Source organism: Artibeus jamaicensis, unplaced genomic scaffold, assembly GCF_021234435.1.
Source record: "Artibeus jamaicensis isolate MK-2021 breed Jamaican fruit bat unplaced genomic scaffold, CSHL_Jam_final scaffold_833, whole genome shotgun sequence".
NCBI lineage: Eukaryota > Metazoa > Chordata > Mammalia > Chiroptera > Phyllostomidae > Artibeus > Artibeus jamaicensis.
In genome coordinates this window covers 19,552,705-19,565,171 of record NW_026522056.1, presented here as the reverse complement: position 1 = coordinate 19,565,171, position 12,467 = coordinate 19,552,705, and positions in this window count along the sequence as shown.

Here is a 12,467-nt window from a genome sequence, read left to right as displayed (position 1 = left end):
TGTCACTCATAACAGCACTTTGAGCTACATAAGCTCATACTTTTATAAAACTGGTAGAACCTATTTGAAAAGAGTCCTGAGGTTGGTTTTCATTTCATAAATTCACTTCCATTTACCATCCAGTATGTTAAATCCACTTCACTGCAACAGTGAAGAATCGCTGCCACCTATAGACACAGATCAGATTAGGGAACAATTCAATACCTCGGAAAAATGAGAATGTTCCCGAATTTACATTACAAATATTTTGTTAAAACAGCACCTTAGCACAGAGAAATAGCAGTTTATAACAGAGCAATCTTTCAGGGGCAAACCCTTTGTCTGTTTCTTTGCTGCCTGATCAAATCATTTCTCCAAAGAGATGTTCGTGTTCCCTGTAAGATGAATAAGGCATGTTTATTTATATGTGATATACTGAAGTTTCAAAATATCCATTTTCCACACAGTTGGAAATGTAGAAATCATGCGTGTGGCTTTCTACTGTTTTCTAAGAGCAGCTCATTAAAATGTACAAGCAACCGTGATCATACAATGAACAGGGATCTTCTTCCTCCACTATCAGCAAAGAAAAAGTGAAACATTGTTATTGCTGAAAAAAATAGCAAACGCAAAGTAAGAATCTGATACCATTTCCCTACTCAAGTATTTCCTTATTTATCAAAAAGAAAATGTTCCCATATATTTTCCACAAATGCATGTTTTCAGCAAATCAGCCAGATGTTCAAGCAATGAAATACCATCTTGTGCAAAAGGCTGAGCTCATGGTATTTCTGGCGTATCCATGCCAAAAAGTGGCTCTGGCGAGATTCCTCCTTCTTATGCTCCTAAGTCATATTTCCAGATAAGAGTGATCCAGTTACATTTAGAATTAAGCAGAAATGCCAGGAATTTATCTACACCAATTTACCCTTTGTTAATGGCAATATTTTTGGGGTCTTAACCTGGGTATTTAATCCCACTTTCCTGCTTTAGGGCCCTTTTGATCTCTGAAGAAGTTTGGCCAAGAACCAAAGAAGAGCTTTGGTAAAAACAAGAGTGGATGGAACTGCGAAGACATTCATTACCTTTCAGACGAGAGGAAACATTTCTCTGAGAACTTGTTTTGATAAAAGTGTGGCCTGTTGATTTTTTCATTTCCATGAAGCTTTCCACGACTGTTTTAAACTGATCAGAATGAGGCTTCCTGGTACTCTTCCTGCCCACGACACTCACCTTGCCCTTTCCTTTCTCAGCATCACTCATGGAGCCTAAAGATACTCATGTTCTCAAATTCAAGGGGAGTGTGCCCAGAGCTCATAAATCATAAACTATGTGACAGCAAACATACGGTTAGTCTCAATGAACACTATAAATTCCATTTCTAGCAAAACATTCTACTTATTAGCTTGTGTATACCAAAGTGGTGGTGTAAAAATATGATCAAAAGATTGATGACCAGTTATGTTTTTCAAAGACTAAACCAAAGCCAGTCATGGCAGCCGACTCCACGTGTACACTGAGGACGGCCCCTGGATGCTGTTCACCTGCAGTGAGTTCTTGGAAGGACAGGGTGGGTGGGGGTCAGAGGTCAGAGGTCAGACTGTGAGCACGGGAGGGCACTCAGAGTGACGAGTGCCTTAGTTCTTCAAGATACTCATTGTCTCCAGCACGTGCTTCATCTTGGAATAATCAAGTTCTAAAGCATTCCACCATATTATTTAAGTGGTGGTATAGAAACTTCCCAAAACATAATTATCCTTTTTCCTTATTTCAGATTTTCTCCTTGAGTTAAATTTTCCTTCCCAGTTACTCAAGATGACTTGAGAAAGGCAGAGAACTTATGACAGTTTACAGATAAGGCCCTGTATACACTATCAGAATAGACACATTGTTTTCGAGTATTTATCAAATGCAGAGACTTTATGGAAATTGTCACTCCTATTTAATGAATTAGGTTAACAGATGATCACGCCAACTCAGTGGGTACATGGAGATCATATGACAGATGCGTGAAAAGCAGAGGTTTGAACCCAGGTGCTTGTCCGTATTCTTTGCATCATATTCTACTCAAAAGTGGAGGGCAGATCGGGAAGCTTTACCCACACTGTTTAATCAGCTGCTAGCAGTTTGAAAGCTTCTACCATTAGGTAGAGCTTTTCTGGACACCCTTAAACAGATTCGCACTTGGGTTCATAAAATTAATAAGAGAACATTTTATCTGTTCTTAGGGAAAAGAGCAACAGAAATCTATTGACCTAAAATTATAGAAAGCCGTCAAGTTTTGAAAATAAGTCAAAGGTAATACAAGTAAGAATTATGTTTACTATACCAATAGTTCAAGTCAGTATGCAGTCTACACTATACCAATTAAAAATACAGAAGATATACTTACATCTGGAAATATTTAAAATTAAAGGTTTGTACCTATCCCTCATATCAACGTAGCTCAAGCAGTCAAATTATCACATAATTAATCCACAAAACAAAACGGTTTGAAATAGCAATATTATAAAGCCTTGTTGAAGTAGTGTTAAATTCACATTTGCCGAAGTAATGAAGCATACACACCGGGTTTTCAGTAATACATAATAAACCATCAAATTTGAGCATCATGCCTCAGTTTTGTGAGTGACCTTGAACTAATGCAAGTGAAACAGAGTTCAGAATGCAAGATTATACAAAGGGAAATGTAATTGTCATTTCTGAGAAATCTTGAGCCAACATGGGCTATAATTTTTAACTGGGAGAGAGAAAGTGGATCAAACAGGACATTTTTTTCTATTCAATGCATTTTTATAGGTTTTAAAAAAGTAATATGTTTTATTTTCACATATTAGAAAATGCATAAGAAAGCCCCAAAACTCAGAAATGATAACATTAGTCATTAAACGTATAATTTCATTATAATACAAATGTGAAGATAGTCACTAGGTCATTAAATATTAGCGTGCAAACCAACTCGTTGTGGATAATTCAATTCAAATCCTCTGGCAAGAGAACTACATTGAGCAGATGTTCCCTAAGACTCAGAAACACAGACAGGAAGTGATGCCTGTTTTAGGAATATCTGCCCTGAGCTGTAAACTGTAGCAATGTGACTATCAAACTTCCTGAGAAGTCGGGGCCCATGAATGCTTCCCCCGTCAGCATAGAGACAGACCCATAGTAGGAGGTCGATCCACATTTGTTAAATTCATGAATATGTAGCAATATATAAACAGACAAATGTTTGCAATACCTTTTGGAAGCAGAGTGGAATATTCCAAAGAAAGAAAGAGTGTTTATAGAGCATCAAAATGAAAACCGTGAAGGAGCAATAGCTATTTGAATCATACTTTCCGACCAGGTTGATTAACCATATTTTCAAGTAAAATGTAATACAAGTCCTGTCATGTCTCAGGACTAATAGTCCCTGGTCCTTAATTCTTGCAGCAGTTGACAAATTATTGTTCCTTATGGCACCAGTCACACTTGATCATAAGTAGCATCTCTACATGTAACTCTCCTTCCATCAAATTGAGCCTGTTTATTTGTCTAACACAAAATGGCAAAAGGTCTATGGTGTGCAATAAATCAGATGTACTTCATTAATGAGCAAAATGTTTCATGGGTGGAAAATGTTTCTCCATTGTTGCAAAGTTATTATTTTATGTTCAAGGTAAATGATAGCTGTGTAATATTTTTGGAAGTAGCACTAAGTTGTTTTCAAGTCATTGAGCCTCCAGGCACTAAAATGTCACAGATTTATATATATATTTAATTTTCCTGGCATCACCACACACTTGTTTCTGTTTGCTTTCTTAACTACAGGATATTGAGAGAATAATGTCACACTATCCTTGAATTAATGAACATTCTTTGAGGGAACATGATTTCTTAATAGTCTATGGTTTGGGGTTCAGCTAAGTATTGTAAGCAGTATAAACTAAAGTCTACTCTATTCTACACTATTAAGAAGGAAAAAAATCTCAGAGCACAAGAACGGGGTTTGCCAACAATTAAGTTCACCAATAATTAATTATATAATCAAGTTCACCAATAATAAGTTATGTAATCTTGGATTGGTTACCACGCCTTTTGTATTATCAGCTCAATCATCTACAAAATGAGCATCATTGTACCCAGTTTTATTATAAAGATTAAGAAAAATTATCTAAAACACGAACCTTAGTGCCCACCCAGGAAATGGTAGATGTTCGATGGACATTGTTTATCATTTCCTTTCCCGACTTCTACACGTGTGCATTCCAGTGTTAATTGATATAGAAGAAACTACCTTAAAATTCCTCTTCTGCTTGCACGCACAGTGAATCCTTCAAGACCAAGGAATGACCACACATCCCACCCTGATGCACAGGTGTATGCCACCTCCAGCTTAAATTCCTGACATTAGATCGCAAAGGTAGCAGCAAATCCTGATGCCTCGCTGAGATGGCTGACCTCACGAAGGGTGACAAAGCGCTCCCCACCCCTCTAGTCTGTGTGACACCGCGAAAAGCTCGAGGCCATTGCAAAAAACTTGAGTCTCAGCACTAACTTCCCCTCATTGGCCTTCCCTTGCTCAGGATCTAAAACCACATTATGCTTGATCCAACTGGACAGACTCCCAACATGCACAGCATGTAATTCTACTTGTTAAGGGCTTTCCTGACACAAGAACAAAACCAAGAAGAAAACTCCAGAGATTTTTTTTAACTGAACATAAAGGCATTCCAAGGACACCCTTAAAGAATGAAAACTGGAATGGAGGACAGCTCCAGCCTTTAAGTCATCACCTGGGCCATATCCCCTACCAGCGTCTCAGCCGCGCCTGATTGGAGCAGGGTGCATTCATTTCCCCACACGACCCAATTAGGCCTTTTCCCACAAGACCACTGATGTCGCAGTCACGGTTTCAGCTGGATGGTAATTATGCTTTGGACCACTGAACTCAGACACACAAGCATGCTGCTCATTTCATAAACCAGTGAACGTGGCATAAACAGTTCTGATTTCCAGGCCTTAATGACTGCCAGAAATCTTGCCTGCCACCCTGTGATAGGGAGGACTTCAGATACTATTGCTAATCTTCTCCTCACCCCAGACCAACACGGGCATCGGAATTTATCGTGAAAATTGAAGCTACTGTTTCTACTGGAATGTCAATGCATTGAAAACACTTTCTAGATGGCTAATTAATGTTACTAAACATTCTGTAGAATGGAAATATTAAACACAAAAAATTACATTTGTTTTCTTGGCTATCTGCATGTACATATATGCAGACCATGGAGCAGAAGGTCCAGTGACCTATCCAGAGTGAGGACTCCCTCGGAGTGGAAAATGACAGATATCACAGCCAATCTCCAGGCACAGGAGCCTGCAGACCTGGCCCACTGAGTGGCCAAGGAGGACTCCATACATGAGGCACCAGTTAAAACAATGCTTTACTCACAGAAAGGAAAGGGCACACAGGAGATCTGTGTTGGTAGCATGTCCAGGTCCCATGGAAGTGGTCCTTCCCTGCAGCCAACCCAGGGTGTGGGGCTGAACCTACCTCTCTCCAAAGTGGATGAAGCCCATCCCCATCCTGCTGGAACAGGCACCACCTAAGCACACACTTGATAAGCATCTAGGGAAGGTCACTGTGGACCCGGAGGGGGGAAGGGCCTCTCCTGATAAGGAAGAAGAACCCGGGACCAAGCTGTAGCTCAGCTCCCAGCTTCCCTTTAAGGGTGTCCCAAGCCCATGGTGCTGCATATCCATACAATGGAATACTATTTGTCCAAGTAAAGGGTGGCATACATTCATGCTACAATACAGATGAACTTTGAAAACCATATTCCAGTTGAAAAAAGCCAGACAAAGAATACATATTATATGATTCCACTTCTATTCAATACACAGAATAAGCAAATACATACAGACAGAAAGTTAGTGTTACTAGGAATGGCGGGGGAGGAGACTGTGGTGAATGATGTCCAATGCGTACAGGGTTTCTTCTGGGGCTGAAGAAAATGTTCTGGATTTAGTGGCGATGGTTGCACAACTTTGTTAATATAAAAAAAAACCTGAAAATCAAAAACTGAATTTTCCCCCAGCTGGTATAGCTCAATGGATTGAGCGCAGGTCTGTGAATCAAAGGGTCACCAGTTTGATTCTCAGTCAGGGCACATGCCTGAGTTGTGGGCCACGTCCCTGGTAGGGGGTGCACACGAGGCAACCACACACTGATATTTCTTTTCCTTTTCTCCCTCCCTTCCCTTCTCTCTAAAAATAAATAAAATATTTTTTAAAAAAGGAATTGTTATGCTTTTAAAAGGTATAAATTTTATAGTATGTGATTTAGATCTAAACAAATGGTTACCTTTATTATTGGTGGGAATGAAGTAATACTAACATGTATTGAGTACATACTATGTGCCAGTCACTATGCTAATACCTTCTTTACACTTATTTCCCCACTTAAATTGAAAATGACCTCATGTGATTAGTACTTTCTTAATCTGCATTTTACAGTGTGAGAACATGCATTTTAGAGAGATAAAAAGACTTCCACAGGGTCAATCTCCTGGCAAACAGCAGAGCCGGGATTCCAACTCTGGCCATCTGAGTCTGGAATCTACGGGGTTCACACCATGCAATGTCTCCAATAGTAGACCCTCAGGAAGATCTAAACCACAGTAGCTAAATTCTTTTGTGTAGATGTGGTTCTAGCCATGGTTGTGAATGGAAGAACATAGCTGCCAGGTGTTCAGCTACAGCTCCTTTTCTGCTTGACTTAAAATAACTCTGAACAAAGACGTTGTCAGACAAGCCAACACTTTCAAGTGCATGCTTTCCCATAAACACCTGCAGTCAGGGGTGGCAGCAGGGAAATAGGCCTGCAAGAATTCGGACACATTAGGGCAATTCCAAGGTAACATATCTTAAAATATAGAGAAGTTTAAATCAAAATAGGTCAGCCTGCTGATCATAGTTTTGTTTTCTTAATGCGGGAATAATTAGAAATAATATAGATGAGAGAACATTCTGCATTAGTGATTAGATACATTAATATTAAAGTTTCAGATAGAAAATGGAATAGACAACGTCATTGTCATTCTAAATCAAGTTCGAACAGCTTAAATTTTCAACATGCATTTTTGTTGAATCGGATAAGCTTATTTTGGTGCTATACATATTCCCAGAACTGTTTATTTTTACAATGGTTTATAAAGATGTATTTGTATGAGCAACTCCTCATTAAATGACTGTCGAAAATGGAGGTGGAAAAGTCTGCAGGCTAGTGGAGGGGAATGAATCAGTCCAGTCTTGTGCTACTAATTTGGCAACAAGCCCTGAGTTGTTACTCAGCCAGCGAGTAATCAATCATGTGCCAGGCAATCAACAATTTTCTCAGCATCTATTATTGCGTCATTAAAAAAAAAATTCCAATTACTACACTTGGCCATAGTATTTTTTTTGTCTGCTTCTAGCCCCTGCTACAAATATAACTTGAATTTCTAGTGCCCCCTTGGGAGATTATGTGAGAAGTATGATTACCTTGGTCTAGTGGTAGCTGACTACTTCCACTATTTCCCGCACTGGTAAAATTTACATGAAAGACTTTGTCATTTTTATAACATTTCCCTTGGCATATATATCAAATAGAGGTAGTATGGTAATTATACCTTCAAATGAATTCTGAAGGTGTTTATGGTGACCATTTCCAGTGTTCTTATTTCTGTCACCATGCTAAAATATCTCTCCATCTGCTCCCAAAGTTGTTTTTTTCTTTTTTTCTTCCATCATCTATATATTCTGTTATTGCTACACCATTTTGACACAATCAGGGTAAACAGTATCCTAAGCAATATTTCTGTTTCTGGCAAATATCCTGGAAACTGATATTTGTTTCTTTTTTTGTTCTAATTGAGCTAACCCTACCCCAATACACGCATTACTGGCAATCGTTTATGAGCATACACTTTAGGCAAAGAGCTGCACAGTGCTAATTCTTGGGAGGGTATCTGGTACCAGCATGTGTTTTCCAGAGACATAGGATTGTGTTCTCTGGCTGAGTTTCCACTAGTTTAAACGTAAGTGCTCCTCCTTCCCGAATGAAGAGCCCTGGGTCATTACACATATTCCCCGAAGGACCATGTGGCTCTCCTCTTTGCTTCCGTATTGTTCTTCCTGCGATGTCGATATCCCCAGAATGGCATGGGATTCCAGACATCGAGCTGACATGGCCATGTGAGTTGGTGGTTGTGGTTCCTGTTCTGGCTTTGTTACATCGTCCGTTCACTTACCCTCAGCATCACACCCACCTCTAACAGTGACACTAGAGGGGTAGCAGTGTTCGTTTTCCTTCTATACCCCCTACACACGCATGGGGTGGAGGGGCAGAGTGAACCGCACTCAACTAATATAAGTAAATTGCTTGAAACCCAGCCAACAGTACCAGTAAAGGGGGGTACATCCCAATTTATTTCCCCCTCCAATCTTTTTTTGCTCCCTAAAACATTCTTTGGAAATCAAGTGCCAGCATTTACCCACTGCCCCTCAGACTTGGGAGAGTTTAATTCTAAACACTGGTTACCATCCCCAATATATTCCGTCTTGTGTCTCACAGGAAGTTGATCCGAATATCATGAAAATGTAATCTCTATTACCTATCTTAACAAAGAATAGTGTTGGCTGCACTTTCTGAAATTCGACCTTCATACAAATAGTTAAATGCAGTCTCTTCCTTCAAAGATTTTAGAGGTTAACAGAAAGAAATCATACAGGGGGTAAATGGGCAATTTTTCTTGAGAGCTGATTTAAAAAAAATAAGTCCTCTAATTCACTATTTGGCACCACAGACTCAGTCACCAGTTTAAATATTTCTTATTGTGTATATGCTATCACTAGGGAGGAAACCTACCAGTCATCCGCATGCTTTCAGAGTATGAGAGCTTCAAGTCACGTGTCTTTTTGGAGAAGATGGAGATTTGTTGAAGTGGACATAGGTACGTGAATGACATCACTTCAAAAATTAAGTGTCATTAATGTTTTATTACATTAGTGTTTTATTCATTGAATCTATTATTTTCATTATTTTATGCCCACTATAGCAAGTCTGTACATTTGAGTTATTTTTTACACCTAAAATGTATCCTTCCTAGACATGCTGATGTCCTGGTTTGCCCAGGAGACTGTTTGTTTACACTTGTTTTTCTGAGTTAATTATTAAAACTCACACCTGTTTTAGCAGTCACTCTCCAATTGCCCCGGCCCCAGAAAGCTCTAATCTTTCCATTTCTTTCTGTCTCCACTTCCTGATACTTCATATAAGCACAGTCACACAATGTGTAGCCTTTTGTCTTGGGTTTCATTTAGAATACTGTTTTTTAATCAATTTTTTTATTTTATTGATTACGCCATGACATTTGTTCTATTTCCCCCTTCCATTCCCCTCCACCCTGCACACCCTTCCCCCACCATTCCCCCGCCTTTAGTTCATGAACACGTGTCTCCAGTTTTTTAGATTCTATATTTCCCATACTATTCTTACCCTCCCCCTATCTATTTTCTATCTACTGTCTATGCTACTTGTTTTTTTCAAGGATGATTCATGCTGTACTATGAATCTGTACCTCATCTGTCTCTCTCCCCTCTCTCTCCTGTCTCTCTCTAAACTCAGTAAATAAAAAAATAGCAAGAATATTTAAAGGAACAGATTTCAGAACACCGGGTAATATTATGTTATCAGAGTCCAGCAGGAATATTCAGATACAAACATTTTGAAATGTATCATTATCAAAATTAAACATAACAATAATTGGTACATAGAAAAAACTAAATCATCACAGTGATTATAACATGACCAGCTCTTTCTTCCTAATTTACTCTTCCTTACATTAGATATTTCATCAATAAAATTCACAACAATGCATAGGTTGGATAAAATTGGCTCCCGCCCACCTTGTTTTATTTTTTACTTTATATTACAAATATTAAATAAGTAACAGTGGTATTCACTTTCCATTCCATTATATTAAAACTATTAGTATGGGGAGAAGATATAGGGGCAAATATATCCTACATGATCTTGCATATAAAATGCTAAAACAGTAAACTCTATACTGTGTTCAGATAGTGCCACTAAAGATAAAGCTGCACACTACATGTGGAATTATGTGTGCAATTCAGGTCCTTGTCAGGAACTAACTCTTCCTTTCAAAAAGCCATAAAAAAATGTTTCTCTTTGTCCACGTCATTCAGAAAGATCATAAGAATAAAGCATGCCACAAGAGAGTTATATATTTCTTGGCATTATAAACGTTTTGAAAAGAGCCTTTTTCAGAGCATACTGGAAACCAGCAACCTTTCCCTAATGTGGAGTGTAACTACTTTGTAGAAATGCCAAGGGACCAAAGACGGAGGGGCAGGGCTTTCTTTACACAACAAGTCTGTCACTGGGTCCGTTTACAATGCAAGGTCTCGCAGAAAGACCTCTATAAATGGTTTTATGTTAGTCAAGGCCTGGAGGAATACTTAAATGCACACACGTACCGTAAAAGTCAACCCTTTGAAGGGTATAATTCAGTGCTTTTTCATGTATCCCTGCAACCATCACTACCATCTAATCCCAGAACATTTTCATCACCCCAAAAGGAAAACCCACACCTATTAGCAGCCACACCCCAATTGCACCGGCCCCAGAAAGCTTTGATCTTTCCATTTCTTTCTGTCTCTGCATTTGCCTCCTCTTAATACACGTCATATAAGCACAATCATACAATATGTAGCCTTTTGTCTTGGGTTGAATTAAGAATCCTGTTTTCAAAGATGCTTCATGCTATAATATGAATCAGCACCTCATTTCTCTCTGACTGAATGTTACATAGTATGGATATACCATATTTTGCCAATGCATTCACCTTTTGAGTATTTGAGCTGTTTCCATTTTCACTGCTCATGACTAAGGCTGCTATGAACATGTTTGGATACATTTTTGTACATGTTTTGTGTAAACACACTTTCAATTCTCTTGGGTATATACCTATGTGTGGAATTTCTGGGCCATGTGTTAACTCTATGTGTATTTAATCACACAAGGAACAGCAGATTGTTTTTCAAAGGAGCAGCACAACTTCACATTCCCACTAGTGTGTGTGAGGATTCCAATTCCTCTATATCTTCCCCAAATGGGATATTTTCTGTCTTTATAATGACAGCTACCCTGACCCTGGTGGGAGTGGAGTTAGCATCTCACTGTGCTTTTTTTTTTTTTTTTGGTTAGGAAAACATAAATGTATTTGGAACAGACACTATACAAAATTTATAACGGATCTTTTAAAAAATTTTATTTTTCGAGTACAGTTTTCTGTCTATTACTCCCATCCCAGCCCACCCCGCCCCGTGCTCCTCACCTTCCTCCCATTTCCACCCCCCTTAGTTATTGTCCCTGTGCCCTTTATACTTGTCCCTCTAAATCCCGCCCCTTTTTTCCCCTTAAATCCCCTCCCCTCTCCCCTTTGGTCGCTGTCCCCTTGTTCTCTATTTCAGTGTCTTTGTTTTTATTTTGCTTGCTTATTTGTTTTATTGTTTAGCTTCCTGTTGAAGGCGAAATCATATGGTATTTGTCTTTCAACACCTGGCTTATTTCACTCAGCATAATGCTAGGATTATATCCTAAGAACCCTAAAACATCAATTTCAAAGAACCTATGCACCACAATGTTCATAGCAGCACAATTTACAATAGCCAAGAGTTGGAAGCGACCTAGGTGCCCATCAGTAAATGAATGGATCAAAAAATTGTGGTACATGTACACAATGGAATTCTATGCAGCAGAGAGAAAGAAGGAGCTACTCTCCTTTGCAACAACATGGATGGATCTCACTGTGCTTTTGATGTGCTTCCCCCCAAGACAGAGTGAGGTTGAGCAACTTTTCACATGGTTCTTAGCCATCTGTATATCTTCTTTAGAGAAATGTCTTTTTAAACCCTTGGCCTTATTTTTTTTACATGTAGTCCCTTCACTGCATTACAAAAATGCATCTATTCACACAAATGAAAGACATAAGTACAAATTTAAAAAACAAAATCAAGTTTCTGGAGGTGAAGAGGTGACAAGGTCATATTCTGTTAATAAGCTACAATTAAATCCTTGTCCCCGTGATTTGACCCAAGTACCCAGGTTTCGAAGGTAAACAAATAAAACCTCTTAATTATCTACTCACCAGGTAAAATTGGAGTGAATTCCAACAAACCACTTTCCCCTCCTTCTCCATTTGCATCTATGCCAGTTGCCACAAGTATAATTTCACTCACCAAGGAGCAGACTCAGTCAAACCTTTCATTTTTTTTCTTGATGCCTACAAGAAAATTAGGGTGTTTTATTATTTTTGACAATAGTTACTCCCTTGCCCATTTATAAATTGGGTCGTTTGTCTTTTTGTTTCTGATTTATGGCTGCTGTTCGCACACTCTGGACACGGTATGATTTGCAAGTATTTTCTCCCATTGTGTCCATT